Raw genomic sequence first — 10735 nt, 5'->3', positions numbered from 1 at the left:
TAACTACTTGTGGGTCTGTCGCTTGTTCTGTTTAAAAGATAGCCAACCAATGGTGGTACTTTTTACTCATCATCTTTAAAAATTATGCTCAAAAGGGTAAACTTGAATTCCCAAATTTAAGTGTTCGTACACCTTGATGCCCCACTGCTTTCTTTTAAATTTTTATAGGCTTCAGAGAAGCAGAATTTCTTAAAGCACAGTTCTCCTTGCATTTAAAATATAGCGAGAGTTTTTCTCGCTTTTCAAACCTCTGCATAATTCTACTGAATTACAGCAATTGCAGGTGGTAAATCTTTATAGTCACTGAGAGCACAGCTGGTTTCCAAGTCAGATGATAGAAATCTCTGATTGGAATTTCTAGAACGTATTTTATTGCTGGATTGGCATTTGAATTATAGAGTAAAAACTCAGCTATAAACCTTGCTCATTCTTTGTTTGGATTTAGCAACATAGTACTCTCAAAGAGCTTTAAGTATTCAGCAACTTCCTCTTCGAAGACACTGGCACAAAGCGGACTCAAGTTATTCTGACCCAGGCCATTCCCAGTGACCTTTATAAATGATGTTTTGGGTTTTGTATTTCTAAGAAGCCAAGTCAGCATTTTAAAAGACCCTGATAGATATAACTCAGTCTGCCAGACAAGACCTGGGGCCACTCTGGACCCAGGGTAATTATACCCTCTCTCAACATAGATCTACCCCAGGCCTGACTTGAACTGCTCTCTGGAGGAATGAAGCAGGACACTATTCTCCAGTCTGCCTTTACCTTCATGTCAGGCTACTTTTGCAAGCTCCTAATCCCAAACAGCTGTCTTGAAAATGCAACATTATCTCTTCATGCAGTTGATCAAACAACTGCATGTAGCTACATGTATGGACAGAGCTGTGTGAGAGGTGTGTGATCTGTGCCTTTTGTCCTTAAGCTCGTGTAGTCTACTTGAAGGACCCAGATTTACATTCAAAGGCTGATAACAAAACATCATGTCTTCTTGAAGGGGGACAAAATGAGTGGTTGGAACACAACAGGGATGCATGCTCCAGAAGTCCACAATTTTTAGAACATTCCTCATTTTAAATATTCCATCCAGTTGTTTTGCAATCTGAATGTATCTAGGACCTGCTGTATCTTTCAGCTTGCCTTTAGCAGTGAGGAGTGAGGCACAACTAAGACAACAAGAAGCCTGTGTTAAACAACATGTACAGATTCTGAGTTAAAAAAAATTGTCACCACCACAACAAGAGTATTAGAAAAAGAGGTTTTTGCATGTTATTGATTTCAAAGAGGGGGCTGCTAGGACTTACCAGTACAAAAAAATCCCAGGTGTTAGAAAAAGTAACTTTACATGCCTTTCTGACAAAGGGTTGATAGCGTCTTGGGACAGTAGCGTGAATGTAAACACTCATGACAGTAACTCAAGGGCTTGCTGAATCAAGGGGCAATAATCACTACCCAAGCCAGAATAAGGTGGCGATGGAACAGCCTCGTGTGGACTCAAGGGTAACTCAACATGGATGCGTGTTCCGAGATCACATATAAGAGGGGTCTTTCCAAGCCAAATGACTCTAGGAGCCTAAAATAGAGCCATAATTAAGCAATAAGACGTGACAGGGAGCACATTTCTCAGTGATTATAGCATGCCTCAAGGGATAAGTCACTAGGCCCAAGGTTCATACGATGAGTGAAATAATAACCCTGCAATGTATAGCATCCCACTGGGAGGGTCGAGGGAGAAGAAGGAAATGAATAATAAGAGTTAGAAGAGTCATCTCATAAGCTGTTATTTCAGTCGTTGGGTTAGACTTCCACGTGCATAGTACACGTGGCCGTTAGTTGTGTCCAGCATCCGTCTTGAAGTTCTGTGTGTGCACCAGAGCCTTCACTTACTTGAAGACCCCACAGAATTATCCACCTTCTCATTTTCTTAGCCAAACACAAACCAGGCAATTAAGTCACAAACTTGAAAGCCCACAGGCATATCCATGGAACTGCAGTCTGGTATAATTATAATGGCAGTTGCCTAGACCTGGCCTTAATAACTGACAAATGGCCGAAGCAGTCACACTGAGTAATTATCAATATCTTGGCTTATTTACCTCATGTGCATTTCCCTCAGAAACTACCAATAGACGCGGCCCCAGTGTCACACAGGTCCAGAAACATCTCTGGTCTTCTAGCCTGGGCTTTCCCTTCCCTTACTGCCGTGCTGCTGGTGGAAGACAGCGAGAATTCTGGAGCTAGTGGCCAACTGCACCCTATACTGTGGTAGAGGCCGGCCTCTACCCAGGAGAATCCAGATACCCACTAGCGGTAGTGGGGTGAAAATTTTCCAAACTGACAGATGCCCTGAAGAGCAAATCAAGGCAGTTGTCTTACTGCCAGATCCCTCTCCATGTTTCTATAATTCTTATTCATCACTTCAGAAGATGGTTAAAAAATCTTCTGACCCAACCTCTGAGAACGAGATTTTTTGTGGTTCTTCATGTCTCTCGTGGCACAGGCCCTGGACAGAATTCTGGCCAAACAGTGGTTTATCTTAGATAGCCCAGGTGACCAGTTCTCTCTCTCTCTCTCTCTCTCTCTCTCTCTCTCTCTCAAAATCTGCTCTTAAGAAAAGATCTGAAGATAGTGCTACAGACTGAATGTTTGCATCCCTCCAAAATTTGTATGTTGAAACAACCCCCATGTGATAGTTGGGACTTTGGGGTGGTAACTAGGTCATGGCGGTAGAGCCCTCACGAATGAGGTTGGTGCCCTTATCAAAGAGACCCCAGAATGTTCCCACGCTCCTTCCACTATGCGAGGACCCAGCAAGAGGGCAGTCGTCTATGAACCAGGAAACAGGTTCTCACCAGACATCCAATCTGCCAGCACCCTGATCGTGGACTATCCAGCCCCCAGATTGTGAGAAGTAAACCGTTCCTTGTAAGTCTCGCAATCCGCACTATTTTGTTACAGCAGCCCAAGCGCACTAAGACAACAGTTGTGTCTTGCGGGGGCTAAGTCAGTAGGTCACCTTTCCCAAGAGAGTGTCCCTTTTAAATATAATGAAATATTTTAAAGCAATGCATTTTAACTTGTGCAATGGAAGCCTTAGCCCCCAGCTGAAGGAATTTCAGGCATCAGAGAGCAGGTGTGAGAATGGAGGTGTATGCCGCTGCCTGGAGAGGGTTGGAGGAGATCCTGCCACCATACTCCACTACGTGCGCTGAGAAATGAGTCCCTGGAGCCTTTATTGCCCGTGGCGTAATAATCTCCATTCGAGGGAAATTACCCCAAGCCGTCCTCCCCTGACTTCCTATTGCTAGTGCAACATGCCCTTTAAGACGTGAAACCAAGTCTGCCATTCTGGGCACACAGATCAGTTACTTATGGCCGCATAGTAAACCATCCCATAATTGAGTGTCCTCAAACAGCAACCACTTTTTTGCGTAAGATTCTGTGGGTTAATAATTTGATCTAGGCTGAGCAACTCGCTAATATCGCTGGAGATCTCTCATGCGGCTGAAGTAATTTGGTGGCTTCCCTGGGGCTACAGGGTCTAAGAGAGCCCCGCTCACGTTCTGGCAGTTGGTGATGCCCGTCCCCTGGGCCTTTTCTCCAGTTAGTTTCTTATTTGCAAGAGGACTAGCTTGAATTTCTGTTCATGGAGGTGCCAGGGTTTCAAGATGGCAAGAGCAGGGGAGGCTTCTTGGAACCCAGATTCTGCAGTCACATACCTCCCTTTTGCTGCATTCCGCTGATCAAAGCGAGTCACAAGACAAGCCCAGATTCAGGTGGGGGGGGGGGGGGGGGAGGGAAGTGGACTCTTCCTCTTGATGAGAGGAGCAGGAGAGTCACGTCGCGAAGGCACAGTCATCTAGGAACAGGGGGAATCGTGGCGGCCGTCTTCACAGACCGTTGACCACAATTTGCCCCCACTTGTGATCGTCGTTCACATTTGTTCCACACGCAACTTGCACACACCACCTCCCTCAAAAGTCTCATCCCATAATGGTTTCAGGCATCAGTCCAGGATCTCCTCACCTGATCAAGTGTGAATGAGCCTCCTCAGGTAGAGAATCCTAAGATTCTTTCTCAGTGCTGCCAGCGCGGAGCCTGATGTGGGGCCTGAACCCATGACCAGTGAAATCATGACCAGAGCTGAAATCAAGAGTCGGATGCCTAACAACTTGAGCCCCCCGACCTTGCGCCGCCAGCATTGTTCCTCTTAATCTAAAGACCCGTGAGCTAAAATGGAAAGTTCTCCATTCTCACCGCACCTCCACATGCCAATGGGACAGCGTGGCTTCTGTGGACCTTCCCTTTTAAAAAGAAGAAGAGCGGAGACCAAAGGCGTTCTGAAATCCAGCCCGGGGCACATTGCCAGGTCTGTTCCTTCTGGGCCTGAGTTCTGATCTCAGGGGATGGCTCCCTAGTTCAGGGTTCTCCACAGTTCTGGGCTCTGCACTCGGAGATAGCTTTCCCTTTCCCTAAGAAATGACCCACATTTGCCACTGAACAGCTTTACCAGTCTGCTTCCCATCCGTATTAACTAGAGGGTCCAGAGACCTCTTTTCATTTTTGGAAAGTCTCAGTCTCTTTTAGTTCAAACTGATGGTGATTTTTGTCCATTTAACTCTCTTAAAACTGTGTTGGTTCTCTTTGACTCTTAGTGGGGTTCACTCATAACTCCAAAGCCACATTTATAATTATTTTTTATGAAAACCTCAATATATTGACTTTATATCTGTCTTTATATTGTCTTTGTATCTGACTGAATTTGTCCCCGACAACTTACTTATGTTGAAACCTTAACCTTCAGTGGGACTGTATTTGGAGATAAGGCTTACTTATAAGGAGGTAACTAAGGAGAATTGAGGTCACAAGGGTGGGACCCTGATCCCACAGGATTAGTGTCATAAGAGGCAACAGAGAGCTTGCGACATGCTCCAGATGAAGACACAGCAAGAAGGGAGCCATCTACAAGCCAGGAAGAGAACTCGGGGGCTCCGGGGGCTCAGTCGGTAGAGCATCTAACTCTTGATTTCAGCTCAGGTCATGATCTCATGGTTCATGGGATCAAGCCCCACATTGGACTGTGCACAGACAGTGTGGAGCCTGCTTGGAATTCTCTCTCTCCCCTCCCTCTCTGCCTCTCTCACGTTCACACGCACACACGTGCACACATGTGCTCCCTCTCTCTCAAAATGAATAAGCATTTAAAAATAAATAAATATATATCATCTAAATCAGGTATGGCTTACAAAAAACTATGCATCTCAAAGGGATAACTCTCATTTTACATAAATCATGCCTCAGAAAACAAGACTTTGTGGAAAAATAGTGACTTAAAACAATTATTTTATTTTCTCACCATTCTGCATCAGCAATTTGGACTAGAATCACATGGGCGGTTAGTTCTTTTGCCATTTTATCCACAGAATAGGAAACAAATAAAATGATTGTTGTTTCAGGAGAAGAATTTGGGGGGTAGTTTTTAATGCAGCAATAGATAATTGATATGGCACAGGAGATTGACTCAGGAGCTCTTGTATTTGTATGAGGCAATGAAATACAAGCTGGCCATAAAGGAGGCCATCCCCCTTAGGGTGATTAGCAGAAACTCTGTCCCATCTAGGGAGGTGTATGCCATATCTAAAAGATGCTTAAACCATCTGACCAGAGCATCCATTTGGGGAAATATTTAGTGCAGAGCGCAGAGAATTGTGGGTCCAGCTCAAATTGCTACGTGAAGGGAGGCTAAGCTACTTTCTCAGAATTGCCCCTACATGTCTCAGGATCTGGTCCTTGGTTGATATCTGTCTAGGTTGGCATTCTCTAAGTTCTATATGGTACCACTCGTCCATCATGCTCAATTCTTATAGATTACATCTTCAACATCCCTGAGACCAGATGGTGGGAGTCCTCCAGGGCTGACCTTCTTTTGGCTACTTCTACACGTCGCTAGGAGCCACAGAAAATACTAGGCTCACCTCTTTTACGACTCTGGGACCATGGAAAACTCTCTGAGGCAACCCACCCCCTTTTGCTCCAGATGTGCCAGAAAGCTTCTCTGGCAATGTGCTGGGTAGAGGGGATCTCTCTGAGGTTTGCCATCTTTTGGATTCTAACTTGGAAATAAGGCACAGGTCTCCTTGTTCTCAGAAGCTGAAAACCCCACATTCATGCCAGGGTTCGGCCTGCTGAGGGGGGCAAGAGTAGAGAGCAAGAACCGCTTTCGGGGAGTCACCAGCATCTAACCCTTTTGCTCTCCTTAGAAGAGCCTCTTGTCTTCCAGCCAGGGGAATTTTTATTTTACGTGGGCAGGAAAAAATTGGCTCAAATTGATCAAATATTCTTCCAAATCTTTTTTGTCTGAAGCCTGAAGCTCAGCCTTTTAAACTCAAAAGCCAAGAATTTGTCTCTTTTGTTCTCTGGTTCTGCTGTGACAACCCTCCCTTGAGGCAAGGAATGACTCATGGTCTAGCTGCCTGGATGGGGGAGGGTCAAGGGTAACAGGAAATCACAAGGAAAAACACATTTGTTAATACATCAAAATATGATCCTGCAACACTAGGATTTCTATTCTCTTTCTTATTCTCTGTTAAGTGGAGACAAACCCATCCTTCTCCTTTCTTACAAAGCCTTCTGCATTAGATAGGGTTCTTTGGGATGTAAGTAATAGAAGTCAACTCATTCTTGCCCACCCTCTCTCTGAAAATGAGATGCAGGTGTTGGGAGAGGGGGTGGGGAGGACTGGAGGCAGAGACAGAAATGTAATCACGACTTAGGAAGGCACCGAAGTCCTGAATCCCCACCAAAACCATGCCTTCTCTGATTTCTGCTCTTCTTAGCATGTTGGTTTCATTCACTCTACACTTTCTGGCCCCACTATAGGTAGGGTCTAAATTTCAGCTCCTTCTACTATGCAGAGACAGAAGTCTCTCGCTCTACTACCTAAATTCCAGTGGAAGGGCTACCCATCAGATCATTGTGGCCAATGGTCAAGTACCTGAGGGAAGGCTAGTAGGGAAGGGCAGAATCCCATTTCACAAAAAGGCTGTTGACTACCCACCACCAACGGAGGAGAGGAAAAGTCTTGAAAAAGTGGAGGCTGACCAACAATTCCTTGGATGTGCAGTCTACCGTTTCTTGCATGGAGATGATTTCATCCTTATTAGCCTCTCTGGGAAGCTTACCTGTACCTATCATGTAGCACTTACCGTAAGTCCTGTTTATTTTATAGCTATTATGGATATATAGCTATTTGATAATGGATCACCAGCAACTTGTGGGCAAGAACTGAATTTCCCCTCCCACAAGAGTGCCCTGCACATAACAGGCATTCAAAAGTATCCATTGAAGGGTCAAATGGATCAGTGAATGGGAATGAAGGAAAGTTCATTGAATCAATAAGCCCCTCAAGTCAATGGATACTATAAAGGGAGAATAACAGGGCATTTATATGGTAGGTATAATTTTGAAAAAATATCCAGATAACTTCTGTTATGTACTATAATTTTCTTTAGGCAGGGAAAGAGTTAAGCAGTTTTGCACCATGTTCATGGACTTCTGACATGATATAAAACACTACAATTTTGGCTTTTCCATTTTAGCTGACATAGTTTAAGTTGATGAATATTTTGATTTGTGCCAGTCTCAGGCAGTTTTAAATGCTATCCCTGCAGGAGTCAAGAAGTCCAGTCATAATCATAACAATATGCTTGTCAGTCAAAAGCACCGGAAGATTGTTTAGGTGCAAAGAAAGCATTTTCCCCTGAAAGGAAACAGGGCAATTGAAATCACCTACTTTTCAAGGCATTGAAGTCAAAACTGTTACCAGCTTCATGGTGTGAAAATCCAGGTCTCGGCACCCCCTTGGTCAGACTCCAGTATGTCCTGGGGCTCTCCAGCCAAAAAACAAGTTACAGTCCAAAGTTCAGCAGAAATTAGACTAAAGAGAAAGCACAGCGATCAAGCTTGATTTCCCCATCATCATTTGCAGGTCACGATCTCAGCAGGGAATGTATAATGAGTTCCCTTCCATCCCCTCAGTCAACGCACCTTGGAATAGATTTGCAGAGCCAACGAAATCAGAGAATTCATGCAATTACACAAGGTCTAGGCAGAAGAAAGTGATTTTTCCCCCCCTGAACAGACTGAGCAAATAATACTTGATAGAATTGACCTAAAGGTTATACCATAGGAGCTATTTGCATTATAGCAGGCAAAATTAAAACGTTCACATAAAATTGGGTTCATTAGGAAAAGGGAAAAAGCCAGAAACCCGTGTGGGAGAAAGAAAAGAAGAAACGAACAGCCTGGAGAAACGGATTTCAAAATTGGAGGCAGCCCAGAATTATTCAGATCTTTGGGTATGTTGATGTCAGGACCTTCTCTTTTCAGTGTTAGTGTGACCTTAGCAATTGCAGCTGCTCAACAAATTTGCTCAGCAACACTGCCCCCCCCCCCAGGAAAATTAAAAAACAAGTCTGGTACGCCCCCTTCTAATTTTGTTGCATTAATAGCAGCTTTTATATGGAAATGAACTGGTTAAATAAAAAGTTACTGTAATAGAAAGAACACCTTTCACCCCCAAAGAATTCCATATACCCCATGCTGATATCAAAAGACTCTCCCCATGGGAAAGAGCAATGTGGAAAGCAGAGGGAACAAAAATCTGGTGTTCAGAGTCCGCTGGGAGCTTCAGACAAATATGAAACAATGACTTCATGTAGTAGATAAATTTCTCACATTCTTCAACCAGTTTTATTGGCTACATACTCATGTATCCAGTTGTACGCACACCAAGCCAGCCCAAAGAAGAATCTGAGTGGCTATTAAAATAATACATCCAGAGTGGAAAGCTAATCATACACTAGCTTTTCTATCCAGTAATTTACCAATGTTTCTCTTAGTTGGTCATTCTTGAAGTCACCTAAAAGCATGCTTGTCCCTTTCACTGACACGGGAATGATACCTTTGCAAAGGTAGACAGCTTTCAGTGGTCATAGAGCAGGAGGGCACATACGGTCATCGCATCCGAGTCTAACCTTCCACATTGTCCACCGTCCTAAGACGCAGCACCGACCTGGCACACCACAGTGTGGCCCAGCCCTGCCTCCGGCTCTGTCTCCCAGTTCGCGCCTAGAAGAATCTTGCTTTTTCAGTGAACCGTTAGCACTCATTGTCCCTACCTGGGCTGTGCACACCCACCCATGTGCCTCTGCACCTTCAGGTGCCGTTTCCCTCCCTTCCTTCCATGTCTAAGCTCTGTCTTGTAGCCTTCAGACTGGGTGCCTCCGTGCGACCCTCCTGCATGGCTCCAGCCTTTGCCGGGTTTCTCTCCTCTGGGTTCCTGTCAATTGGTACTTCGCCTGGTCTACCTTACCCTGTCGTATCTCATGATTTCGTTAGTCTCTGAAGGCCATGTAGGATACTAGAAAGTATATAAGCTTTGGACTCAGATAGACTTGGTTGGAGATTGAAGCTCTTTCCCTAACAAACCGTAGTGATTTAACCTCTCTGAAGTTTCATTTTCTCACGGGTAAACTGGAAGCAATAGTATCCAGCTGACAGAGTTCTTGGTAACATCGAATAAAGTCGTCTGCACAAAACGCTTGGTCGCTTACTCTACAAAGTATATCACAGCTCTCTCTTGTTCCCTGTTTTATCTCTGACACCTAGGAAAGTTCCCAGCACAGAGTAGGTGCTCAATTAATGCTTATCAACTGAGTTAATGAACATGTGTAGTAAACATTGACCTTCTATTTTGTTTTCTCCACTAGTCTGTAATTCTTGGAGGACGGGGATTATGCGTGTCTTTTCATATACTCACTGCTGAGGAGCTTTGATGAGTGTTTTCTCCTAAGTGCTTGGCCTCTCTATTAACTAGATTAACTCTCAATGGCACATAAAGATCCATTTATCATGGTAATGAGCCCATTTGTCTATGAACTTCAGTGCTACTCCCCACTAATGGAAATAATAATAATAATAATAATAATAATAATAATAATCTTAGGAAAAAACAAGGGAGCTAGAAGAAGGCATTTGACAAATATGTACATTTATTAACCTCTTCCACCTGCCCAGGATGCTGAGATATACCAGGAGACTAAAAACTAAAAGTCAAGCTACCAACAATAAAGGTATTGAAGAAGGAAAGGAGGATGTAAGGGAAAGAGAGAGGAAAGGAAAAAAAGAAGAAAAACGGAAGAAGGGGGAAAAAAAAAGCCGTGAACACATTGTTGTTGCCTCAAGGCTGCATGTTTTATGTTTGTTCCCAGGCCTCTCGTGATCATTCTGGCTCAGGCTGGGAACAACCTCAGAAGAGTTCTAAAATCCCAAAAGGATAGTGGTATTTAAAGTCCAGAAATCTCATAACAGAGTCTCTTCTTCAGAGATCATGCCAAACCACCAAACACCAGCCTCTTCTATCGGAATGAGAAACTAGGTCTGAGATCCTAGAAGATCCCTTCTTGATTGTAACCCAAGGACTTCTCTGTAATTTTTATAATCAACTTGGGCTGTGATGTCATACACAGGAGAGACAGTTTGGAGTAGTTAGGACAGGCTTTCCCTTGGCATAATGGAAACCACATGCATCATTATGGATTTCTAATGCTCCATTGAGGTTGGTACACGTTGCTTTGAAGAAAAGGAAGCCATTTCCAACCACATTTCTCCTGATTTATGCACGAGCCTCAGAAGGTCCAGACAGGTTGGAAATGATTTGGTAACTGGAGAAGTGACG

This window comes from Puma concolor, chromosome E4, assembly GCF_028749965.1.
Source record: "Puma concolor isolate L17-30 chromosome E4, mPumCon1.1.hap2, whole genome shotgun sequence".
Taxonomy (NCBI): domain Eukaryota; kingdom Metazoa; phylum Chordata; class Mammalia; order Carnivora; family Felidae; genus Puma; species Puma concolor.
The sequence above is the reverse complement of the archived record's forward strand: the minus strand, read 5'-3'. Positions refer to the sequence as shown.